Here is a 25,747-nt window from a genome sequence, read left to right on the forward strand (position 1 = left end):
AAATGGAAAAACACTCCATGTTCATAGATTGGAAGAATCAATATCATTAAAATTGCCATACTGCCCGAAACAATCTACACATGCAGTGCTGTTGAATGTGTAGATTGTTTCAAACTATACCTTGAGGCTACAGTAACCAAAACAGCATGGTACTGGTACAAAAACAGACATATAGGCCAATGGAGCAGGATAGAGAACCCGGAAATAGAGCTGTACACCCACAGCCATCTGATTGTCAACAAAATTGACAAAAGGAAGCAACGGAGAAAGAACTTCCTATTCAAGAAATGGTGCTGGGATAACTGGCTAGCCATGCGTGGAAGACTAAAACTGGACTTCTACCCTACACCACATACAAAAATCAATTCAAGATAGATTAAAGATTTAAATTTAAGAACTCAAACTGTAAGAATCCTAGGAAAAAAATCTAGGAAACATTCTGGGCATCAGCCTTGGGAAAGAATTTTTGACTAAGTCCTCAAAAGCAATTGCAACAAAAACAAAAGTTGACAAGTAGGACCTAATTAAACTAAAGAACTTCTGCACAGTAAAAGAAACTATTAACAGAGCAAACAGATAACCTATAGAATAGGAGAAAATGTTTGCAAACTATGCATCTGACAAAGGTCTAATATCCAGAATCTATAAGGAAGTTAACAAGCAAAAAAAGAAACCCCATTAAAAAGTGGTCAAAAGACATCAACAGATACTTCTCAAAAGAACAAGTAGCCAATAAACAGATGAAAAAATGTTCCACATCACTAATCACCAGAGAAATGCAAATCAAAACCTTAATGAGACATCATCTCGCACCAGTCAGAATGGCTGTTATTAAAAAGTCAAAAAACAATATATGTGGGCGAGGCTGCAGAGAAAAAGGAACACTTACACACGGTTGGTGGCATTGTAAATTAGTTCAGCCACTGTGGAAATCAGTTTGAAGGTTTCTCAAAGAACTCAGAACTACCATTTGACCAGCAATCCCATTTTTGGGTGTATATCCAAAAGAAACTGTTCTACCAAAAAGATACATGCACTCATATGTTCATCATAGTGCTAGTCACAATAGCAAAGATGTGGAATCAACCTGTGTGTCCATCGGGGATGGACTGGTTACATATAAACCGTGGAATACTATGCAGGGAAGGAATGCAATAAGGGTTGAAAAACTAACTGTTGAGTACAATGCCCAGTACCTGGATGACAGGATCAGTCACACTCCAGACTTCATCATTACACAGTATACCCATGTAACAAACCTGCACATGTACCCCCAAATCTAAAAGAAAACTTGAAACTATAAAAAAGTAAATAAAATTCACCATTTTCCATGTTTTCAGGGGAAAAAAACAAAGTGAGATGGCTAGACCTTCTATGGTGCAATGAGAGCAGACAAAACTCAATAAAAGATTAAGAAAAAGGAGACAGTTTAAAATGGTAATTACATTAGAAAGAAACCAAGAGAGCATATACATCGCAGAAAGTACAATAAGAAAAATAGAAAAATGAAGAAAATAAAAAGATTTTTTAAAAGGAGTCAAGAGGTGACAAGACTGGCAAAGAGAGCCAGAATAAATATAAATGGAGTTCCCCAAATGTAAGCCAAAGGATTGTGGTGATGTTTATGTAACACTGAATATACTTAATGCCACTTATTGAATACTTTAAAACAGTAAATTTTATGTTACTTATTTTACACATAAAGTAAGCCAAAGCAATGGACCAGAACAGCTATTAGGAATATAATTCAAGAACGCTTAACATTAAAGTAGGTTTAAATGTAACATATGTTGAAAGCCACCCTGTAAACCTGGAGAAATTAACCCACAACAGTTAACGTTGAGATGTGGTCCTGTAAAATTGCTGAATTTTAAAAAATAAACCCTTTTTGCATTTATGAGGGAAATAAAAAGCAGATCACTTGCAAAGAAAATCAGATTGGATTTTTGGTGGCAACATTTTATGTCAGGTATTAAGAAAGTATTTATTCAAATAAATAAAATAATTCCTACCTCACCAAACTACCCTTCAAGAATTCAGGGCATTGACAAACATTTATGAATATGAAATAGTTCAAGGAAAATGGCTATAATTGTTCCCATGAATCCTTCTGAAGGGTATACTAGAGAACAGATTTCAGACAACCAGGAAATGATTGGAAAATCTTCAACATAAGATCTGGTGGTGAGCAAATTGAATATATTTTGTGTGTAGCATCAAGATTAAAAGATGGGGATAATGATGATAAAATAGTATGTAAATATTACATGGTCTGACATTGTAGAAATAACCCACAAAAAAAATGGGAGGAAAAGAGGAGGGTGAATGAGAAGTAGAATAAGGTTGTTTGCCTCTTAGGAATTAGCTGGGAGCAAAAAGATAGCCCTTGAAACTGACAGGTAGAAGCTTAAACATACTTTTAAGTGCAAGGTAGAACATTAATAAAAATAATACCAGCTGGGCATGGTGGCTAATACCTGTAATCTCAGCACTTTGCGGGGCTAAGGCAGGAAGATTGCTTGAGCCCAGAAGTTTGAGACCAGCTTGGGCAAAATGGTGAAACCTCATCTCTTAAAAAAAATAAAAAATAAAAAAAAGTCGCTGGGCATAGTGGCACACACCTGTAGTCCCAGGTACTTAGCAGGCTGAGAGGTCGGAGGATCTCTTGAGCCCAGGAGGTCAGGGCTACAGTGAGCTGTGATTGCACCACTGCACTCCAGCCTGGGCAACAGAGTGACACCCTGTGTCAAAGTAATAATAATATTAAATAATAACCAGCAATTTGCAGGGAAGCTTAAAGTTCCCTTTTGAAGGTTTGATAACTGAGTTGGCTGAACTGAACTAACAGTAGATTAACAAGAGAAGAGCCATACAAATTTATTGATATGTAAGCATACATTAATAGCTAGCAAAATGTCTGTGGGCATGCAGGGAAATCAACACTGCAGTCTAGCAGAATCCATGGAGAAGTGGCGAGTGAGGTGGAAACTAAAAAAGAGGAGAGGTTGCGGGACCTAGTGGGTAGCAGAATACAGCTAATTCTGAGAAAGAGAAAGCCCCACCCTGAATAGAGAAGTGAGAAGAGGTGTGAGATCCATTAGACGAAATAAGAGACTTGAAAGAAAATGAGACCAAAGAGGCAGTCTCGGGAAAGTACTGCTTCTGGGGAAAGGAAAGAGGGTGACTTGGAAGGATCACCATCTACCTGGAGCCTTGATGATAAAGAGAAGAGGTAGTAGAAATTAAGAATCTTGGTGAAACATAATAGAAAATAGATAATCATTTCTCCCACCCAAAAAGGAGTCATTAATTAAAAACAAACAAAAAAACACTTTATTAGGTACTATTGACTAAGAAATCCAGTTAAATCATCTAAATTCCTTGCTTTGCCTGTACACAACTATCTCTGGTTTAGGAAAAATAAAATACTTCAAGGTGAACAGAAGATGGCAGGCAACATCTATATAAAGTTACTTTAGCTAGAAAACAAAACGATAGTCAAAACATTTCAACTGGGCCGGGCACAGTGGCTCACGGCTGTAATCCCAACCCTTTGAGAGGCCAAGGTGGGTGGATCACTTGAGCCCAGGAGTTCGAGTACAGCCTGGGCAGTATAGTGAGACCTAGTCTCTACAAAAAATAAGAAAAAAGTTTTTAAAAAATTTTAGCTGATGAAAAGTCTTCCTGAAACATCCAACTATAGCACTAAGGAAAACTACAGCACAAAACTACAGCACAAGAATTTAAAATATCCTTAAACTAGCATTTGTAGAGATAAAAAGTCTCAAATCCAAATTCAAAACTGCAAAACAAATGGACAAAAAGAGGAAGATATGAAAAGTGGATTTACTGAACCCAGGAAATAAAATGAATCAGAAGAAAAATTGGCTTTTAAAATGAAGTTAAAGCCAGATGCAGTGGTGCATGCCTGTAGTTCCAGCTATTTGAGAGGCTTGAGCCCAGGAGTTTGAGGCCAGCCTGGGCAATATAGAGAGACTCCTGTCTCAAAAATAAATAAATAAATAAAAATAAAGAAAAAAATGTAGCTAAATTCCAAGGTACATAGAAAAGACTGGACTGAATATAAGGAGCATTGAGAAAAGGTATGCAAACAACTAAGAGAATGAAAATTAAATGAAGAAAGGTTAAAAAGTAATAGAAAGTGATTAATATAGAAGATAAGTAAAAGTAGAGTTCCTAAGAAGAAAAAAACAATAGCAAAGCTAATAGTTAAGCTTCAATCCATGAAAACATTCTGGAAATAAGAGATGACTCCAATCTACATGTTGAAAAGGCTCATTGTGTACTGGGAAAATTGATCCAGAATGTTTAGTTCCAAGTCATGTCCTAGTAAAACAACTGGACTTTCAAAATGATGAAGAAAAATTCCTCTGGGCTTCCAGACAGAAAGGAGAGGTTAGCAACAGACTTCTAAACAGCAACATACAAAGCAAAACAGCCATGGAACAGCAAATTTAAAGTCTATAAAAGTGTAAACCAAGGATTTTATAACTATGACTCATTCTTAAAAAAAAAAACCATGGTAAATCCTACTATATTAATAAAAAAGTATTTAAATGGTGAAAAATGCCATGAGCGAAGTCAAAAGGCAAGCAACAAAATGGAGAAAAATATTTGGACTTACATCACAAAGAACTAACCTCCTTGGTGAAAACAACTTCCTAAAATTCCAGGCGAATAAGACCATCAACCCAGTAGGAAAATGGGTCAAAGATATGAAAAAGAAATGCACATGACAGACATATAAAAGATGTTCCAGACTGGGCGTGGTGGCTCACACCTGTAACCCTAGCACTTTGGGAGGCCAAGGCGGGCAGATCACTTGAGGTCAGGAGTTCGAGACCAGCCTGGCCAACATGGTGAAACCCCCACCTCTATAAAAATACAAAAATTAGCTGGGCATAGTGGTGAGCACCTATAATCCCAGCTACTGGGGAGGCTGAGGGAGGAGAAATGCTTGAACCTGGGAGGCGGAGGCTGCAGTGAGCCCAGATCGTGCCACTGCACTCCAGCCTGGGCAACACAGCAAGACTTCATCTCAAAAATAAAATAAAATAAAAGATATTCCACCTTCAGTCATACAAAGAAAAATACAAATTAAAACTATGCTAAAGCGTTTCTCAACAAAATCCAAAAGTTACACAATATGCCCTGTAGACTGTGGGGAAATAGGTACTTTGATACAGTGCTGGTAAGAATACATAAGCATAAACTGCATGGGAGAGAATAGTCAAAGGGAGGTTAGTCACAGCAGCATATTACTTGCATTTGCAAAAGATCGGACATAACCAAAATATTCCTTAATAGAGAACTGATTGCATAAACTGAGGTGTATCCAGACAGTGCAACAGTCTAGTCTCCAGGTAGATGGTGCCCCTTCCAAGTCATCCTCTTTCCATAGAGGTCATAAAAAAGAAGAGAGAAAGTCTGTATATACCAACAGAGAATGATCTGTAGAGTACATTAGGAAGTGGAAAAAACAAAGGCATTGAAAATTATGGAGTCTATCCACAAAAGGAAGGAGCAGGGTAAAGGTGTCAACAACAGAAGAGAGATTTCTCTAAATAGAAGTTGTTTCTGTAGTTTTAACCCTAAATCATCATGTATGTGTACATATTCAAAAGTGGGATTAAATAAAAAGGTAGAATGAAAGAAAAATCTGAAAAGGAACTGAAATAAGTTTACACGACTATATCACATTTTGGTGACATAACCACACAAAAAAAGGAACAAATTCTAGTGACTCCATAACATAGATTCTGAAATGTACTTTTTTGGTGGGATATATTCAGTAGTAGTATTATTGATGCGCTGCTATTTTGAAAGCATTAAGTGTTGAAAAATGTTTTCATTTTTTAAATTTTTAAAAAATTTTATTTTTGTAGAGACAAGGTCTCACTATATTGGTCAGGCTGGTCCCAAACTCCTGGGCTCAATCCTCCTGCCTCGGCCTCCCAAAGTGCTGGGATTACAGGTGTGAGCCAGTACACCTGGCCTAAAATGTTGATAATTGTTGGACAAAACCATAAAATTTATCAAGGCTATAACTTAAAATTTAATCTGGAAATTCCTTTGGCTGAGTAAAGTGAAAATGAAGCATAAAATTACACAGGAAAGCTAACATAATAGAGTTTGTGTTATATGGTGGGCACTTCGCTGACACTGTATAGATGCTATATCATTTGTTTCTTGCAGCTATACATTGAGACCCATCTTATTTTCCCACTAGGTTCAGAGAGATTAAAAATTTGCTTCAGATTAGCCAGTTACTAAGTAGAAGATTGAGATTTAAACCCAGATTGATGTGACTCCAAAGCCTGTGCTGTTTTTCCTACGTTATTGCAGGATATCCATCAAATACTGAGAAGAAAGAATATCAGGAGCAAAGCGTTCTAAGTTGCTGCTCAGAACGTAAAGATGCAAACCCCGAATCAGTGGTTTATTCATTCTTCATGCAAGAGCAATGCGCTAAAGGAGAGAAGTGTAAGTTTTCTTTTATTTCTGATGGGGAAACAAGCACACACATACACACTCTTGTGATGGAGATAGATTTTACAGAAATTGCCGTTGGTGACTGAAATTGGTAAAGGTGTGAACTAAAAGTGATGAAGTAGAAAAGAAAAAAATCTAGCAGGTATGGGTTTTCATGATGTCATTAAAAGCAAGAAACCTATCAAAGCTTCCCTTTATGACCCTTCAGTGCCCGTCTATGTTTTGTGCTATGAAGCAATAGAAATATGAAAGAGCTAAAATTTTACTGAATATCTAAGGGGAAGAAAGTATCCTTCAGTCAGGAGAGCCTTCACACAGCCTTTTTGTAAACACTGACCTTTAAGATACTAGTTTAAATAAATTATGTTTCTTCCTTTTGAAGGTGGGGGCTGTTGGAGATTTCAGAGGTACTAGAGCCCCCTTTACCCAACCCAACGCTTTATACTTCTACTGGTTTCCCTTGATGATAAATATATTTTTCATTCAGTTCAATACTACTATTTGAAAGGTCTGCCACTTGAAGTTATTGGGATATGAAAATTTACCTGTTTTAATTTGATGTATTAGTATTTGGTTATGATGGAAATTTAATTTGTAACTGAGAGTTTTAATTTGTAATTTGTAATGGAAATTTAATTTGCAACTGGAATTTTAATATATAACTGAGAGCAATAAGAAAATATGTTGGATTTGCTATAAAGATTTTACAAATTAATTTTAAAGCTTTTCTTTTTGACAGAAGCTGTGGTGATCAGTGACTTTGGTGAAGGCTAAGAAGGTTTAAACAAATTTGCAAATGATATACAACTTCTAAGGTAAGCTACTATGATAATCAAGATTTTAAGTGCTCTTGACAGACCTGTAGACTATACTCAACATACCAAAATAAAATGTATCAGGAATAAATATAATATTGTATTTACATTTTATAAAGCAGTTGCAGAAATGGTAGACTGATTTGTAGCAGTATGATAGACTAGAGAGCCTGAATTCCTCCCTCCACCAACCATGTGAAGTACTAGATTCAGTATAAAAAATATCCTTTTACATGAATGGATGAGCCCATTAAGAAAATAAGGGGAACTTTCTGGGGCTAGAAACAAAACAAGTATAAGATATCCTGTGAGATAAGCAGGTGCTGAAGTCACTGAATACTTTGAGGGCATCCATGGATTTCTGTTGGCATAGAAGCTTTGTGTAAGGAGCAGGATGAGGACTAGAGAAAAAGATCCCTGGGTCCCATATAAGGTAAGAAGCCTGATCAGAGACTGTCTTGCAAAGATACTCAGTTCTGGGTAGACTTACAATCTTCCCTAATAATTCTTGGTTATCCGCTCACATTCACTTGAATTTGGGGCCTTAATTTACACCATTTTTATAGTTTCTAAAACTCCACAAGTGGAGGATTTTAATTTAAATTGGACCTCAGTCTGTAATACTCTCAGGTACCTGGTAAAAACAATAAAAAATCATCCTTGGAGGAATTCCATGGAGGAATGTACTATCAATGCAGTCGTCAAATAATTGTAGTTAAAATTCTAACAAGTAAGCTCATTCACATTTTTTAAAATTACAAAATGTAGCAAGGGGGAAAAAATCAAAACACTAAGAGCAAGAGTCAGCAGAAACAGCAAACAACTGAAACAGATCTATAGAGATTTCAATTATTAGAAATACACATTACATGAAATAAATATGTTATGGCCAGTTGCAGTAGCTCACACTTACAATCTCACACTTATAACACTTTGGGAGACTAAGGCAAGAGGATCGATTGAGCCCAGGAGTTCAAGACCAGCCTGGGCTATATAGTGGAACCCTGTCTCTACAATAAATAGAATTAGCTGGGTGTGGTGGTGTGCACCTATAGTCCCAGCTATTCAGGAGGCTGAGGTGGGAGGATTGCTGGAGCCCGGGGGTCGAGGCTGCAGTGAGCCATGGTCATGCCACTGCACTCCAGCCTGGGCAACAGATCGAGAGCTTGTAGGTATGTATGTATGTGTAAATACATACATATGTACATGGTTTAATATGTTCAATAAATAAAATAGGAATTATAAAACATAAAGAGTAAGAGGCTGTAAAGTGACCAGGTGCATTAAAAAAAGAATTGGCAAGAAATAAATACTCATTTTTTTTGTTTTGCTTTTACTCAGCTTAGGTATTTTGAGATTTATCCATATTGTCTGTAATGTATATTAATAGTTTATTCCTTATTGCCAAGTAGTATGCCGCTTTATGAATATACCACAATTTGTTTATCTATGCATGTGTAGATGGAGATGAATTGTTTCTAATGTTTAGCTAATACAGATAAAGATCCTATGAATCTTCATGTATAAGTTTTTATATGGACATATGCATTCTTTTCTTTTGAGTGAATTCCTAGGAATGGAATGGTAGGTAGATTTTTTTATTTTTTATTTTTATTTTTTTTAAGACGGAGTCTCACTCTGTTGTCCAGGCTGGAGTGCAGTGATGCAATTTTGGGTCACTGCAACCTCCACCTCCCAGGTTCAAGCAATTCTCCTGCCTCAGCTTCATAAGTAGGTGGGATTACAGAAGTGTGCTACTTCTGTGATCAAGCCCAGGTAATTTTTGTATTTTTAGTAGCGATGGGGTTTCACCATGGTGGCCAGGCTGGTCTGGAACTCCTGACCTCAAGTGATCTGCCCACCTCGACCTCCCAAAGTGCTGGGATTACAGGCATGAGCCACCACACTCAGCCTTTTTTTATTTTTTAAGAAACTGTTTGCCAAAGTGGTTATCAACAGCTAATTGAATAACAAAATTGTGGTATATCTATACAAGGGAATACTCCTCAGCAATATTTGTAACAAAGTGGATGAACCCCAGAACAATTATGCTATGTGAAATAAGCCAGACAAAAAAGAATATATTACACGTATTAAAAATTCTGAAAAATATAAGTATAGCAATGGAAGCATATCAAATGCAGAGGGGACAGCAAGGGAAGGGAGGAAAGGAATTCAGAGGGTCAGGAAAGACTTAGGAGGTTCACTATGTTGATGTGATGATGGTTTCACGGGTAAATACACATATGGCCAAACTTTTTGAGTTGTACACTTTAAATATGTGCAGCTTATTGTTAATTATTTCTTAACAGAACACTTTTTAAAGAAATAAAGCCAGAAAATAGAAATAGTGAATAGAGGAGCATGTCTTGATAATAATTCATGTGAAAGGCTTGCAGATTGAGTTTCTATTTGGATTATACGACCATTAAGCCTTTCAGTGCAATTATATGAAAATATGAAGAGAACAGGTATGACACTTGCAGTATTAACAGGAATTAAGAATTAGGATTCAAAGATTTGATAACATCAGCAAGATAGCCTTAGGCAGCCATATCAATACCAGTCTCACCTCCAGATCAGAAACATCCAGACCCTGAGACCAGACAACTCACCCAGAGTGTACTTGAGAAAAAGTTTAATCTCTAGGATAAAATAAGAAATAACTAAAATCATTAACTTCTTAAATAAAGGAGAGCGGGAGTACCACATAACAAACACAGGAAGCTAAAAACCTCTTGAAAATGATTCTTGAAAAGAGAAATGTATAGTTAGTAGGAAGAATTAATTGAAAAAGGAGAAAAACCCAGTAACTTTTTTCCCTGCCCTATACGCCAATGACTGACCAGTGCCCCTTCTGAACGACCCATTCATCTTCTAAAATAGAGAATGTTAGAGCACTTTCAATTAGGTTATAACCACCTTGTGTGGGTCTGGGAGCTGTTTTGTCTCTTTAAGGTAATGTTTACACATGCCTTACAGATTTCCTGTAGCAGATTTTATAGTTAAATTCACAGCATTTGTATTATTTATAGTAGTTCCATATTATTTGGGTTATCTTAATCTGCCCAACTATCTATAGCAGTTAGCAGCATGCAAAAGGGCATCTTTAGTTAAGTACAATTTTTGAATTCTGCAATGAAATTTAAATTGAATATCATAGATCAAAATAAACCCCAGGCTGATTAAAAGGAGAATAAGTATTATAGCTGGTAGCGTGTTTATCAACTTTGTGGAGAGCTGGTAACTTTTCCATTTTGGAGTGAAAAAAACAAACCAAAACGCTGAAGAACATTTTATAGAATAGAATTATTATGTAACATTTTTTGTACAAACAAATGTTGGTAAAACCAAAATAAAAAAGGTAACATTAGAAGAAATATTTGAACCAAATAACAGCATGTTTATGAGAAATAAAGAATTTATTAAATTTTATAAGAGAAATCTCAAGACTCTAGTAAATTAAATACAGATATAAATTTATAGTTCTCATAAGAAGAAAGTAAAAAACACAAAAAGGAGTGTTTGATCCCACAGGTAATCAGATGCAAATTAAAACAATAAGAGAACATTAGAGCATTTTATTTCATTCTAAATAAGCAAGAATTCAGCAAGGTATTGGGGATGGTGAGGTTTTGGCGAACCTCATGGTATACTCATGCTGATAGCATCTTTAGTTAACTAAACTATGTTAAATTGCTTTTAGAAATCGGCATATAGCAAAATTCTAAAAATGTATGTATGTTTTGACCCAGTCAACCAATTTGTGGTATTTTTTCCTAATGAAATAAACTAAGTAAGGAGGGAAAAATAATGCATGAAAATATTTTGATAGGATTGACCATGGGAGTGACAAATGGGAAATAACCTAATGTCAGTGATAGTGGGTTAAGCAAATTACTATAGTATTAGTGTTGTCAAAAATGATAACTTTTTGCTGGGTGCAGTGGCTCATGCCTGTAATTTCAGCTACTTGAGAGGGTGAGGCAGGAGGACTGCTTTAGGTCAGGAATTCAAGAGCAGCTTGGTCAACATAGTAAGACTTCATCTCTAAAAAAAATTTTAAACATTAGCCAGTATGGTGGCATGCCTGTAGGGCCAGCTACTAGAAAGGTTGAGGCAGGAGCATCACTCTAGCCCAGGAATTGAAGGCTGCAATAAGCTATGGTCATACCATTGATTCATGTTTCTTATCTGTAAAGTGGGACTAACATAATAATATTTGCTTTATTTTTCTTTCAAGACTATTGTAAAGAATATATATATGAACAGTCTGGATATTATAAACTGCTATATAATTATAGTGAGGAATATTAATTTAGCATTTTTTGTTTACATTTGTATCAAAAACAAATTTTCAGATATCTTTGAGGTAAACCATTTAATTTCTGGAATTTAGAAATATATATTCAAAATATGTGGTTTTAATCATTGACTCATTTATCTTTGCTATGCTTTTTACTTAACTTTTGTGGCAGACCATTGATTGTCTATGCAAAAGTCATACCAACCTCCTACTTTCCTGCTTTATTTTTATGATTGAGGCAGAAAATGCCAGATACTCATTTTTCTAGACTCCTTTGTACTTCGTAGGCAACTGTTTTATCCTCTTCAGGCCAAAGAGATATAGAAGTTTATTGGAGAGCTCCCTGAACAATATTTTCCCCCTAAGAAAAGAGAAGTTATGTGAAGAAGTTCCCCCCTTTCCCTCCCTGTTTCTTTCCTTCCTTATTTGGATGTTGTAAATGAGACTCTTCTTGGAATTGCCAAGCCACTGTAGCAGCCAGCCTCCAAGATGGCCCCCACCACCTCCTGGTATTTGTGCCCTGTGGATTCATTCTTCTATACTGTGCCAAGACTGGTCTGTGTGACCAATAAAAAAACAGCAAAATGTTAAGTTTAAGACCAGATTCTTGGCCGGGCGCGGTGGCTCAAGCCTGTAATCCCAGCACTTTGGGAGGCCGAGGCGGGCGGATCACGAGGTCAGGAGATCGAGACCATCCTGGCTAACACGATGAAACCCCGTCTCTACTAAAAAAATACAAAAACTAGCCGGGCGAGGTGGCGGGCGCCTGTAGTCCCAGCTACTCGGGAGGCTGAGGCAGGAGAATGGCATAAACCCGGGAGGCGGAGTTTGCAGTGAGCTGAGATCTGGCCACTGCACTCCAGCCTGGGTGACAGAGTGAGACTCCTTCTCAAAAAAAAAAAAAAAAAAAAAAAAAAAAAAAAAAAAAAAAAGACCAGATTCTTAAAGACATTGCAGTTTCCATCTTTATCATACTTTTGCTGATCACTTGCTCCAGGAGGAGCTAGCCAAGTGAGCATCCCTATGGAGAGGCCCAAACAGCAAAGAACCAAAGCCTCTAGCCAGTAGCCAATAGTCCTCTTCCAGCTCCAGTCAAACTTCATGATGATTGCATCCCTGCCTGAGGCTGACATTTGAGTCAGAACCATTTAGCTAACTACTCCTAGATTCCTGACTCTCAGAAACTATGTGAAATAATAAATCTTAAGCTATGTGTTTTAAGCTTACAAGTTTTGGATAATTGTTACACAGTAGACAACTAATTTGATACTGGCACTAGAGATTGATTGATGCAGTAGACTGTGTCCCCACAGAATTCCTGTGTTGAAACATAATCCCTAATTAGATGGTATTTGGACATGGGGCCTTTAGGAGGTGATTAAGTCATGAGGGTGCAGCTGTCATGAATACGATTAGTGTCCTTGTAAGAGTCCTGAGACAGCTTGTTTCGCCTTCCACTATGTGAGGATACAGCGAAAAGATGGCCATCTGGGAACGAGGAAGTGGGCCCTCACTGGACACTAAATCTGCTGGCACCTGCATCTTGGGCTTCCCAGCCTCCAGAACTATGAGAAATAAATTTATATTGTTTATAAGCCACCTATCTATGTTATTCTGATATAGCAGTTCAAATGAAGTAAGACAAGTGATGTCAACAATTTTTTTTGTGAGCTAGGGTCTTGTGCTATTGCCCAGGCTGGAGTGCAGTGATGGTATCACAGCTCACTGCAGGCTTGACCTCCTGGGCTAAAGCAGTCTTCCCATATCAGTCTCCCAAGTAGCTGGGAGTACAAGTGTGCACCACCACGCCCAGCTAATTCTTTTGTTTCTTGTAGAGATGCGGTCTTACTGTGTTGCCCAGGGGTGGTCTCAAACTCCTAGGCTTAAGTGATCCTCCTGCCTTGGCCTCCCAAAGTGCTGGGATTGCTTTGGGAACAATCCCATAGGAGCCGTGGTGCCCAGCGACAAATATTTTAAGTGGGCATGGCTTTAGAACTTGGTAGTGGATGAAAGGTGAATGGACATTGAAGACACTGTCAGTGTAAACCTAAAGTATCTTGGAGAAACTGTAGTCTCATGTTTTTTGGTGAGGTTGCCAGGAAGGGCTTAAAGGAAAGTGGGGAGAATCTTGTTAGAAACTGGAGGAAAGGGGATCCTTCTAATGTAGTAGCATAAGCTTTATAAAGCAACACTGTCATCTGTAGTAATGTAGAAACTAGAATGCGCATAATGAACTGAGTACTGTAGCTAAGAAGATTTCCAACTAGACTTGAAGGTGCCACCTGGTTTATGCATAAAGAGTGAGAGGAGCAAGTATGCTAAAGAAAGGATTGATAAACCTGACGGAGCTGAGACTTGATGGTTTTGACCACGTCACCTCTCCAAACAGTAAATGATGCTAAAATTAAGAAATGGCTTCTTCTAAGTGAAAGGGAGAAATAATAATTTTCCTCAACTTACTAAGTTCGTAGTTGGGACAGACTCCTGCAGCAAAAAACAAATGAACAAGAGAGAAACAAGCACATTTAGTAATGTTGCAGTGCAGTTCACATGAGAGAAAAGTAACTCGAGTGGCTTAGAGTGGTTTAAAATCCCAGTTTATAGAAAATCTTCAATAAAGAGCAATAAATTGGCCGGGCGCGGTGGCTCACGCCTGTAATCCCAGCACTTTGGGAGGCCAAGGCTGGCAGATCATGAGGTTAGGAGATCGAGACCATCCTGGCTAACACGGTAAACCCCGTCTCTACTAAAAATACAAAAAATTAGCCGGGCGTGGTGGTGGGCGCCTGTAGTCCCAGCTACTTGGGAGGCTGAAGCAGAAGAATGGCGTGAACCTGGGAGGTGGAGCTTGCAGTGCGCTGAGATTGCGCCACTGCACTCTAGCCTGGGTGACAGAGCAAGACTCCGTCTCAAAAAAAAAGAAAAATATTTTGAAGAAGCATATTTTAGGGTGAAATATTCTAGTTTCCTTCTTGAACAAGGATCAGATCCAAGGCATTGTCAGGAAAACTAAGGACAAAGTTGAGAGTATAGCTGTAAAATCCTTTGTTAATATTTAAGAAAGATCTAAGTTTCTGCCTCGAAATACTTTTCAGTCACATAAAAGGGCCTCTAAAGAAAGACTAATGGTGTGACTCACCAATCCATTCAATCAAACAATAGGGCTTCCAAGAAGCTTAAGGGAATGGTCCTTATCCTGCAGCCATTTCAGCAGAATCTCAAGGTAGAGGAGGGCTTATCTGAAAAAGATTTGTGCATGTGGCTTTTGTTTAGTGCAAAGAACCCCAGTGAGATTCCTAGGAGACCCACAAAGCTTTAAAAGAAATGTATTTTGAGGATCACTACTAGCTTGGATTAAAGGGGACAGAGAGTACAAAATGAAAAGATGCCTTTGAACCCCCAAAATTCTACAAGCAGGAAGCATGATGAGAAAACTACTCAGCAGAAAGCAAGTGCTACCTTTCATAAAAAAGAAAGAAGAGTGCTACCTTTCATAAAAAAGAAAGAGTGACTCAGAGGGCTGAACTTGGAAGACGGATCCCAGAGCCATGGAGAATCATTTCCCGATGGAAATAGGACTGAGTCTTAACGAATTTCCAGATTTCCAACATTTCCCTCTGTATTTTAGTAACCTGATTCTATGTACTTTCCATTTTCCTCCTTTTTTGAAAAGGATTGTCTGTAATGACTCTCTCGACCTCACCAAAAATTGTGTAGGTCAATGAATTAACTTGCCTCTTTAGCCCAGGGGTTGGCAAACCTTTTCTGTAAAAAGCCAAATAGTAAATATTTTTAGCTTTGTGCCTGTTTTTGCATAGTTTACCAAATAATTTTGCTACCAGAGCTATGCGTTTTGCTCTGTCTTGATTCATTTATTGTATTCCTACTTGGAAATTATTCCCTTGACAATGCACAACTGAACTTTTATACTCATCTCTATATATGTGTATATAGACATATGTATTTTTCTACATAGGCCTGTATTTTTGTATATGGATATTTTGGGTAGCAAGCTTTGTAATGATTTCTCCTAGTCTGTTACATTTATTCCTGTAATTTTTGTTTTATTGATTGCATAAAAAGTTTTTATGTTTCATATAAAAATAAAAGTTTTCAATTTTCAAATTGATTGTCTGTTTTTCAGTACTCAAATTTTTCTCCTAAGGTAATATAAAAAAATGTTCTCCTGGCCGGGCGCGGTGGCTCAAGCCTGTAATCCCAGCACTTTGGGAGGCCGAGACGGGCGGATCACGAGGTCAGGAGATGGAGACCATTCTGGCTAATACGGTGAAACCCTGTCTCTACTAAAAAATACAAAAAACTAGCCGGGCGAGGTGGCGGGCGCCTGTAGTCCCAGCTACTTGGGAGGCTGAGACAGGAGAATGGCATAAACCCGGGGGGCGGAGCTTGCAGTGAGCTGAGATCCGGCCACTGCACTCCAGCCTGGGCGACAGAGCAAGACTCCGTCTCAAAAAAAAAAAAAAAAAAAAAAAAAAAAAAAAAATGTTCTCCTGTTTAGTTATTTTTCAGCTTTTCTTAGGTTTACTTTTTTAACCTCCTGAAATGTATTACCATGTGCATTATGAAATATTAATTCAGGTTCATTCTTTTCTATACTGACATCTTATTTCAGTATTTATTTAATTGGAATTGCTTTGTGCTTATTACATTTTAAATTAGTTTTACTACTGAAAAATTTTTGGCCGTGTTTTCTGCTTAATGCATTCTTGTGGATTTTGTCAATCATAGCTTTATAATGGTGTAATTCTGGTGAAATGAACTCAGTACCATTAACTTAAAAACACATAATTTGATATTCCCATTCTCTCATTATAAAATATACATTAAACTTATTTAGAAATTCCTGCCAGGAGCAAATCTCCATATACTTATTTATTCCTTTGTTTAATCAGTGATATACTCATGTATTCCTTTATATTCCATCATTGGAATTTTGTGACTTTTAAAAACTAAATTAGTATTCTGAGAAGTTAATTCTTAAGTTTTAAAATAGATTTTATTTCTTAAACCGATTCTAGATCTACAGAAAAATTGCGAAGATGGTGCAGAGATTTCCCATATATCCTACAACCAGTTTATTAACTGTTACATATTAACATGTTACAATTAATGAACTAATACTGATCCATTTTTACATTATCATTAACGAGAGTGCATACTTTGTTCGAATTGTCTTGGTTTTTGCCTAATGAGCCTTTTCTGTTCCAGAATGCCACGTTACATGTAGTCATCATGTCTCCTTAGGCTCCTTATGGCTGTGACAGTTTTTCAGACGTTCCTTGTTTTTTTTTATGACCTTCACAGTGTTCAGAAGTGTTGGTCAAGTGCTTTCTAAAAGTGTTCCTCAATTTGAACTTGTCTGATGTTTTTCTCTTTATTAGACTGGGGTTATGAGTTTTGAGGAAGATCTCAGAAGTGCAGTGCCATTTTCATCACATACTGTCAATGTGACTTATCACTGTTGATGCTGACCTTGATCACTAGGCTGAGGTAGTATTGGTGAGGTTTCTCCACAGTCAAGTTTCCATCACCTCTCTTTTCATGCTGCTCTCTGGAAAGAAGTCATGATCTATAACTCACACTCAGGGAGTGGGGAGTTATGTTCCACCTGCTAATTACTTGGAATTCTTCTGCGTAGGAGGTTGTCCCTTCTCTTCCATTTATTTATTATTCAATTACTTATGTCAGTGTGGACTCGTTATTCTATTTTTAGTGATTCTTATTGTTAATAGAGTGAAGTCTCTCCCTTTTTCTTTCCTGTCACCAAAGAGTAAGAATTCCATTGAAGTTATAACTTACAAATTTGCCGAAAAGGTTTTTCTGTATTTGTTATTTTAGTTGAATTCCTTAACTTTTCTAGGTCTATAATTGCTTTTTGTTCTGTTTCACCTTATAGATGATGAGCTCTTTAGCAGTTAATGTTTATTTATGTTTGTGTTCTCCATGTGTTGTACCTGGCATATAGTTCTTGTTCAATAAATATTGAATAAATGCATTAATAAAGTTGTCGTGTATGGGAAGAGAGTTGCTTATTTGTTTTTATTTTCTGGTTCTTACGAACTTTTACCTTTACAGCAACTTAGGGTTGACTTCCCTTTCTCTCCCACTAATTTTTACTCTTTTTAAATAAATTATTTTATTTTATTTTTTGTAGGGATGGGGGTGTTGCTCTGTTGCTCAGGCTGCTCTGTAACTCCTGGCCTCAAGTGATCCTCCCACCTTGGCCTCCCAAAGTGTTGAGATTATAGATGTGAGCCACTGCCCCTGACCCTAATTCTTAATCTTAATTCAGCATTAGGTACAGCAGTTCTGCTTGCTTCACTAGAGTTAGGCTTCCAAAAGCTGACCTTTATTATTATATTTTGTGATCTGCACAGACATCATCTCTTTAAGGCAGTGGTTCTCAAAATGTGGTCACTGGACCAGCAGAATCAACATCCCGTGGGGACTTGTTTGACATGCCAATTCACACCTGCCCTAGATTTATTTAATCCGAAATTCTGCAGACAGGACCCAGTAATCCGTTTCACCTGCCCTCCAGGTGATCCTGATGATATTAATGATTGAGCATCACTGATCTATGGTATAGTCCTTCACGAGTAGCACATCTGTTTCTTCCTCTTTTTATCCTCACTGAAGCCATATCACATTTCTGCATTAGGTCTGTGGATTTTGTTTTTTCCTAGTTTTTACGTATAACTTGGAAAAAGTCTGTATACTGAGAATATAAGATTAACATTTTCTAGTGTTCTTAAAATTGACTTAGTATCATCTCATTCATCAATTATTTTTGATGAGTCTTTCCAGTGTTTTTTAATACTTAAAGATTGACTTTTAAAATGCTTTTGGTCTTTCTTACTCTTGTAAGAATTGCACACTAATATTAGAGAATAATAAATTTGAGAAGTGCAAGGAATTCATTCTAGTTGCTTCTATTCAATGGTAAGTTTAAGAAATAAAAAAGTAAGGGAAGCCGGGTGCACTTACAGTCCCAACTATTCAGGAGGCTAAGGCGGGAGGATCACTGAACCTAGCAGTTTGAGACCAGCCTGGGCAACATAGTGAGACTCATCCCTCAAAAAAAAAAAAAAAAAAAAAAAAAAATTAAGGGAGAAATACACTTTAAAATTTAATTTATTTATTTATTTATTTTGAGACAGAGTCTTGCTCTGTCTCCCAGGCTGGAGTGCAATGGCACAATCTCAGCTCACTGTAACCTCCGCCTCCCAGTTCAAGCCATTCTTCTGCCTCAGCCTCCCAAGTAGCTAGGAAGACAGGCAAATGCCATTATGCCCAGCTGACTTACTGTAGTTTTAGTAGAGACGAGGTTTTGCCATGTTGGCCAGGCTGGTCTTGAACTCCTGGCCTCAAGTGATCCACCCGCCTGGGCCTCCCAAAGTGCTGAGATTACAGGTGTAAGCCACCGCACCCGGCCAGAAATAAATTTTTAAATGCCGACTTTTCCTTGGGCTAAAATTCTTTGGAAATACTTGACTCGTTCCTTTATCACAAAGTTTATAATTTATAAATTAGTAAAGGCATTTACCATGTAAGTGCAGTATCAGTGGAATGTTAATCTGAAGGGCCAGAAGATTTTGAGAGGAAAAGAAAATTGTTGCACAGTCAAGCTGTTTCATCGCAGTGTTGACATCTTTTGATTGTCTTTAATCATTCAATTGGAGATCTTATTGGTTCTTGGTATAATAGGTTATCCCTCCCCGACACACATCAAACAAATGGTAAATCTCTTTGTGATTTAATAAGTGATTTTTGACTGAAACTTGGACATTCGTGTATTATGGTTTTGTTGTTGTTGTTGTTTTTGTGTATTATAAGACTCTGGGTCTTACTTAAATCTGTGTTTTAGCAGGCACCCTCCAACACTACTGTTGGGGGTGGACAGGGTTGCCTCATTACCACCAGATGGGCTTGGACGTCCAGGTTCTCTCTTCGTTCTCAGTTGACAGCATGGGGGAGGGGGTTTGCTTGTTACTGCTGGGTAGAGGAGGAGGTTCAGGCTCTCCACTAGGCCTCCACTGGTACCCCGCTCGTTAGGAGGTAGAGGAGTGCCTTATTACTGCTCTCTGATGGACCTCCACTGACACCATGTGGAGTGGAGGCCTTGGTACTGCTAAGTGGTGGTGAAAGTCTGGCACTCAACAAGTCCCCTCTGGCACCACTCCTGCAGTGGGGGGAGGAGCACCTTGCAACTGATGTGTGGGCTGCAAGTCCAGGCTCCTACAGTGGTCTCCACTAACGCAGATGGGGAAGGGGGATATTAGATCATGCTCAGGGGGGATGAATGTCCCAACTTTCCCCTTGTTCCCCATTTAGGGAAAGAGGTTGGGGTGCCTCCTCTTACAGTTGGACAGGGATGGAAGTCCAGGCTTTCCACTTGGTTTTTGCTGGTTAGGATGAGGTGGAGTTTCACTTTTTTCTGTAGTGTTTGTCTGGAGTTATTTATTGCCTAAAAGTTTTCTGTCTTGGTGCCCCTTTCATGTTTCTTTGGCTAGAGAAAGCAGTCTTTTTGCGGGGGCAGGCAGAGAGGGGAAGCAGTTTCTTTGCACTTGGTGTTCCTGGGTTGCTGGCTTCACCAGTATCCAGGGTGGGATATAGAAAGCAAAAATAAGAAAATTCAGGATATCATTACCATGTTTTTTCCTGGGTCCTGAGGTCCCTAGCCAGCTTACCATCTCTCCACCTGTCAGAATCCTTTTGGTTTTAATTTAAATTTCCTGCACAGATATTTTGCTCACTTGGTTCAGATTTTATTCTTTGCCCTTAGATATTATTATTATTTTTTTCTTCATGCAGATGTGTTCTTCGCTTGCTAAATTTATTTCTTTTCTTTTTTTTTTTTGAGACGGAGTCTTGCTCTGCCGCCCAGGCTGGAGTGCAGTGGCCGGATCTCAGCTCACTGCAAGCTCCGCCTCCTGGGTTTACGCCATTCTCCTGCCTCAGCCTCCCGAGTAGCTGGGACTACAGGCGCCCGCCACCTCGCCCGGCTAGTTTTTTTTTGTATTTTTTAGTAGAGACGGGGTTTCACCATGTTAGCCAGGATGGTCTCGATCTCCTGACCTCGTGATCCGCCCGTCTTGGCCTCCCAAAGTGCTGGGATTACAGGCTTGAGCCACCGCGCCCGGCCAATTTATTTCTAAGTCCCTTAGAGTTTACTGTTATTTTAAATGTAATACTTTTTTTTTCTGCTTTGTAGTTCTACTTATTGATTCTTGACCTTATATGCAGCTATCTTTCAAATTCTCGTAATTCCAACAGTACTACTGATGCTTAGCATTTCTAATAATGTTAGAACAATGTGTGTTCTAGAATTCTAGGATACATTAATTCTATCTCAATAAAGCTAACACATTTTATATGATAAATATAATGTACATGGCTTTTGGTTTTACTTAGAAGAATAAAGAAAAATATGTCTACCCAGAAGCCCCTACTTGCATTTTATTGTCCAGGACTAACTCACACTGACACCTTTAGCTCTCATTCCAGCTAGTCCGGAGGCTGAGGCAAGAGCCTGGAAAATTAAGCTTTTGTACTGTTTGGCAAAATGATGAAATAAATAGCATTTTGTTAGGGAAAAAGTAGAGAACGGATATTGGAAGGCAATTAGCTGTCTCTAATACATTCATAAAGTATGTAACTATAATTGCAAAATCCTAATAAACCAGCCAAGGAGTTGATTTGGGAAACATAAGATGAAAAAGTCAACAAGGTGAGGATAAATGGAGTTGTCTCATTAAAGTATATTTATGCATTATTTTTCAGAACTGAATTTATTTACATAGATAAATATGGCAAGACACTTAAATTTGTTAGCCTCCTTGTCAGTTTGTTGTGGCCTCCCTCCTTTTTTTCTTGACAGTGCTATAGAAATTATAATAAAATCTTGTACATTAAAGAGTATTAACATAATTGTCTTTCATGGATATCTAAATGGATATCTGCAACTTCCTTAAAGTTGTCATCCTCTAATCTAAAGTTAATATGTTTAATATTTCTTATTTTATGATGGCTGTGATTGAATAATGTGTTTAAAAACTGGACAAATCGAAACAGAATGAATTTAATTCATCCTATTTACTGTTTATTGATTCTTTTGACTTTAGTACTGGGATTGCTGATCTCGGCCCTGGATTTTAGAGATAGCGTGCTCTTTTGCAACTGTAGCATTCTTCTATATGATATGGAATAAAAGAAGGAAAAAAAGTAGTTTGAGCTCTTTATTCAGATTTGGCGGGGTTTGGGGAGGGGAAGGTCATAAAATCCCTGATTAAAGTTTTCTAGATCCAGCATCTCTTGCAAAGTATGAACCAAATAGATTAAAACAATAAAGTTTGGGGTTTTTGTTGTTGTTTTGCCAATTGACAGTACAAAAACTGAATTTGAAAACTGTGATTCAAGCACTGGAGATTTTACATTTTGAATTTCATTTCTTCTTCTTCTTCTTCCTATTTTTTGAGGCAGGGTTTCTCTCTGTTGCCCAGGCTGCAGTGTAGTGGTGTGATCTTGACTCACTGCAGCCTTGACCTCCATGACTCAAGCAATCCTCCCACATCAGCACCCTGAGCAGCTGGGACTAGAGGCATATGCTACCACACATGGCTAATTTTTGTATTTTTTTGAGAGACAGGATTTTGCCATGTTGCCCAGGCTGGAATTTCTTATTTTTCAGTGGAATAGAACTTTATGATCGAAAGGAGGAAAATAAGCTTTTGAAGAACTTTTGAAAGACTTGATATTTATCAGATAGTTCTTTGAAATTATTTTGATGAATAAGGGTGGTTCATGCCTGTAATCCCAGCACTTTGGGAGGCCAAGGTGGGTGGATCACTTGAGGTCAGGAGTTCGAGACCAGCCAGGCCAACATGGTGAAACTGTGTCTCTACTAAAAATACAAAAATTAGCCAGGCATGGTGGCGTGTACCTGTAATGACAGCTACTCAGGAAGATGAGGCAAGAGTATCACTTGAACCCTAGAGGGAGAGGTTGCAGTGAGCCGAGATCGCACCACTGCACCCAGCCTGGGCAACAGAGTGAGACTCTGTCTCAAAAAACAAACAAAATATTTTGGTGAATAAAATGTAAATTAATTGAAAACATATGGTTCTCTTCAAATATACGTGAGGTGAAAGAGTAAAAAGCACATGGCAAAATGATGTTTTTAAAATATGTTTGCTTGGCTGGGTGTGGTGGCTCATGCCTGTAATCCCAGCACTTTAGGAGGTCTAGGTGGGTGGATCACTTGAGGTCAGGAGTTTGAGACCAGCCTGGCCAACATGGTGAAACCCCGGGCTCTACTAAAAATACAATTAGCCAGGCATGGTTACACATGTCTGTAATCCCAGCTACTCAGGAGGCAGAAGAATCGCTTGAACCCAGGAGGGGAAGGTTGCAGTGAGCTGAGATCATGCCACTGCACTTTAGCCTGGGTGACAGAGCGAGACTCTGTCTCAAAAAAAATAAATAAAATGTGTTTGCTTTATTGAGATAGAATTAATATATTCTAGAATTCTAGAACACCCATTGAAGTGTACAAGTCAGTAGTTTTTAGTATGTTCACAGTTATGTAACTATCATCACAATTATTTTAGAACCCTTTCGTCACCCTGCAAAGCAGCTCTGTAACTTTAGCAGTCACTTCCCCTTTCCTCTCAACTCTCCTAACTCTAGGCAACTATGAACCTTTTTTATGTCTCTGATTTGCCTATTCTGGACATTTTATATGAATGGAATCATACCATATGTGACCTTTTGAGACTGGCTTCCTAGTGTAGTGTTTTCACCCGTATTGTATTATGTATCAGAACTTCATTCCTTTTTTTTACCAAATAATGTTCCATTTTATGAATGTACCACATTTATCCATTCAGCAGTTAATGGACATTTGTTGGTTTTTTTTTCCTACCTTTGGGGTATTATAGATAATGCTCTGAACATTCATATATAGGTTTTTGTATGGGTGTATGTTTTCGTTTCTCTTGGATATAAACCTAGGAATGGGATTGCTGGGTTATACGGTGACTGAGTTTAATTTCTGAGGAACTATTGACCTGCTTCTAAAGCAGCTGTACCATTTTACATTTCTACCAGCAATGTTTGAGAGTTCCAGTTTCTCTGCATTTTTGCCAGTGCTTAGTATGTCTTTTTCGTTATAGCCATCCTAGTGGGTATTCTCACTTTCTGAGTATTTAGCATAATGACTTGCAGGGTTTTTTTTTTTTACTCAAATTTTACTTTCTGGATTGAAAACATGGGATAAGAATTCTGCCTGTAAGCACTGCTGAAAACTTCTTGGGAGAACATGAGAGGCTGTTACAGTTTTATTTCAGTCTTTCCCCTAATAGAATCTCCCCATCTTCTTAAGCTCCCAAAGGTGTGTTTTTTTTTTTTTTTTTTTTTTTGAGACGGAGTCTCGCTCTGTTGCCCAGGCTGGAGTGCAGTGGCCGGATCTCAGCTCACTGCAAGCTCCGCCTCCCGGGTTTACGCCATTCTCCTGCCTCAGCCTCCCGAGTAGCTGGGACTACAGGCGCCCGCCACCTCGCCCGGCTAGTTTTTTGTATTTTTTAGTAGAGACGGGGTTTCAGCGTTAGCCAGGATGGTCTCGATCTCCTGACCTCGTGATCCGCCCGTCTCGGCCTCCCAAAGTGCTGGGATTACAGGCTTGAGCCACCGCGCCCGGCCCCAAAGGTGTGTTTTATCGTTATTTTCTCTTCCCTTTCCCTGAAGGTTTTTGCTTGTTATTTGCTTCTGTTATTTTGATTCTGTTAATTTGCTTCTGCCAGGTGCCTGAGTCCAATTTAGATAATATTTTAATACCATTAACATATTATTATATTGCTTATTTTCATTATAGGACATGTTGGCTTCACTGTAGAAGGAAAATGTAATTTCTATCTGATACAGTAGTGTTAAATAGTTAAGTTGGATATGCTAGTCATATTTGTGGGAATTAGTTGGCGTTTTTGGATGGCCTGGAAATGCATGATTGTTTTCCTCATTTAAAATAAGCAGACTGCAAGTAGGCAGATGATACAAATAGGAGTAAAGGAAGTGTTCTGAAATTGAATTGCAGCGTTGAAATTGAATCACATAACTCTCCTCAATCCCCTAAAATCATTGGCTGGTACACTCAAACAATGTAATTTTGTGGTATGTAAATGATACCCCAATGAGGCTATTCTAAAAATTGGAATATAAAGTGCTTACTATCTCAATATTAACTATTCAACACTAATCAGGAATGGATTACTATCCGACCATTATCTTAATCAGGAGTGGATTGGGTTCAGGTAAGAGCCAGTGAGATTTTATATGCCAACATAAACTGTGAGATCTAGTTTGAATATCTATTTAGGCATCAAAGAGAAACACCAAATTAATATAGACTAACATTTGCTTGATTCTATGTAGAAGATTTTGAGATTATCAGTTTTCTTTTTCTGCTTCTAACAAGAGCATGAGGATATGTAGGACCTCTTGACTTTCTCTTACATGTTACCTAATTCTCAGTGTGTGTTTTTCCTCCTCAGCAGGCACATTAATAATAATAATAATCTTAGCTAATATTTATACAGTGCTCACTCTGTACCAGGCACTGTTCTGAGTACTTTATATGTATATATTAATTCATTTAATCCTTATAATAATCCTATGACATAGGTACATTATTTCTACTTTACATATGAGGAAATGGGGACCCAGAGAGGTTAACTAATTTGTCCAGGCACCTTGTGAGTTGCAGAGTCAGTACCTGAAGTCAGGCACGAGGCTCCAGAGCCAGTTTTCTTCATGACTGGATACTCCGTTACATAGTTCCTACAGGTCCAGGGGAAGAGCACTGTCTCCTTGTCAGCATTGTTCAAACTGTGGCTTTCCACTCACTAGAGGGTCATAAAATCAGTTTGGTGAGCTGCAATCCACATTTTCAAAATATTAAATTAATTGGCATAGACAATATCAGACTGCATCAGATGTGGTAAGAGCAGTTGTGAAATTTTTGCTTTACTTGCATGGATGTTAGCTTGTTACTGGGGTTTTTGTGTTAGCCATATTTTTTATTGTGGGTTGGGCTAAG

General features: G+C 38.1%; 1 protein-coding gene across 4 annotated transcripts in view; it reads left to right on the forward strand.

Annotated features, from left to right (window-relative positions):
* The window catches only part of CAB39L (calcium binding protein 39 like), a 136,802-nt gene that overhangs the window by 8,198 nt on the left and 102,857 nt on the right, over window positions 1–25,747 (forward strand). For all 4 annotated transcript variants that reach the window (XM_010363840.2, XM_030922453.1, XM_030922451.1 and 1 more), the window contains exons 2-3: window positions 6,367–6,504; window positions 7,253–7,328. The gene's annotated coding sequence lies outside the window, so the exon portion shown is untranslated. The remainder of the gene's footprint in view (window positions 1–6,366; window positions 6,505–7,252; window positions 7,329–25,747) is intronic.

The sequence above is a fragment of the Rhinopithecus roxellana genome, chromosome 18, assembly GCF_007565055.1.
Source record: "Rhinopithecus roxellana isolate Shanxi Qingling chromosome 18, ASM756505v1, whole genome shotgun sequence".
NCBI lineage: Eukaryota > Metazoa > Chordata > Mammalia > Primates > Cercopithecidae > Rhinopithecus > Rhinopithecus roxellana.